Here is a 1,674-nt window from a genome sequence, read left to right on the forward strand (position 1 = left end):
ATACACATGCGAACCAAATTGCCGCTGCCTCCACAGCAGACACTACGGATTATTTTTGTTTGGGTTTCAGTTTTCAAATTTGGTATATTGATGTAGTTTTGTATGCTAATTATCGAAGAAGAAATTCGTATTTCTCATAGATCAATAAATAGAATACAGTTGCAGCGTGGAAGGTGTTTATAAGCCATTTAAAATAACACACAAAAACCGTCAGATTCACTTCAACATTTAAATTTAATTTGTCAAAATATTTTCGTCGCTTTGAGACCGCGACCTGTACACTGACAAAATTCCGTGCTGCAGCAATCTAACGGGTTTTGTTTGTTATTTTAAATGGCTCATAAACACCTTCCACGCCGCAATTGTTTTCATTCCAGCACACGATTTCAGATCAGGTCACTTGCTATGCAAGTACATCTCCGTAATAAATAGAATGTTAATAGAATTTCAAGTTTACAAATTTTGGATGATTTTGGCCAATCGTAAGCCATAGACATATTGGTGCCTATTTCCGTTGTAACATGCCAAACTTTTGTCTGCTTAAAACTACTATCGTTACTACGTACCTATATTCTGAACATTCGTTTCTGAATTTTCAATTGAAAAAGTGAATTAATTGCCCACATCAAATAAACTAATACGACAGTATAACGCACAGTTAGTTTTTATTTATTTATTTATTTTTGATTTTAAAATGCATACATCCTCGGCCTTTTAGCTGAGATCAAAGTGTAGTATCTGCTCTTGTCAGCTTAATAACTGATACGGTTCCTACTTGGGACCATCAATATTAAACTGATTTTTAGAAGGAGGCATAGTCAGGGACACGCTCCACCTTTGCCACGGGTTGGTCCGGTATTATAGTACTTCCAGAATTCAGCCCATCTTCAAAAGAACAGGTGCAGTCATGGTTGTATAGTAAGAAGCTTGCTTCGCAACCACATGGTTCCGAGTTCAATCTCACCACGTGACACCTCGAGTACCTTCTAGTATAGCCTCGGGCCGACCAAAGCCACGTGAGTGTATTTGGCAGACAGAAATTGAATGAAGCCCATCGTATATATGTGTGTGTGTGTGTGTGTGTTAGTGTGTATGTGTATACATATGTAAGCATGTATGTGTGTATGTATGTGTTTATCTGTGTGTATCTTTCTGTCTGTGTTTGTCTCCCCCCCCCCGTCACTTGACAACCGATATTGGTCGCTTACGTTCCCAGCAGTTCAACAAAGAGACGATAGAATAAGTACCAGGCTTACAAAGAATAAGTCCGAGGGTCGATTTCTTCGGCTAAAACCATTTAAGGCGGTACTCCAGTATTACTGAAAAAAGTAAAAGAATAAAAGAACACCAACTGGAGCATTTTCTTTACGTTCTTTTATCAAGGAGAAAAGCCAATGAGTGTTTTTTGATGCTGTCTCAGTTTTTGAAATTTTAAAATTGGTTGAATTTTTTCAAAGTGAATAAGATCCGAGTCATTCTGAAAAAATGCACTTATATACCAAATTTGAAAATTTTCACTTAATTTTAAATTTCCATTAGTAAAAGCAAAGCAGGCAAGATCTCACTCTACCAACTCAAGTATTGATACATGAGAAAGCATGTTTGAGAGGGATACATATGTCTGTGTTCACACACAGGCGAATACACTCATGTACAGACACAAAAGAACACACA

At 37.2% G+C, this 1,674-nt stretch overlaps 1 non-coding gene across 1 annotated transcript; it reads left to right on the top strand.

The window, feature by feature from the left end:
- The first annotated feature begins 698 nt into the window (after nt 1-698).
- Nucleotides 699-890, top strand: LOC128249557 (U2 spliceosomal RNA). The gene has a single exon (XR_008265670.2). It is a non-coding gene; the product is annotated as a U2 spliceosomal RNA (small nuclear RNA).
- Nucleotides 891-1,674: the final 784 nt, after the last annotated feature.

This window comes from Octopus bimaculoides, chromosome 15 (genome assembly GCF_046866305.1).
Source record: "Octopus bimaculoides isolate indiv1 chromosome 15, ASM4686630v1, whole genome shotgun sequence".
NCBI lineage: Eukaryota > Metazoa > Mollusca > Cephalopoda > Octopoda > Octopodidae > Octopus > Octopus bimaculoides.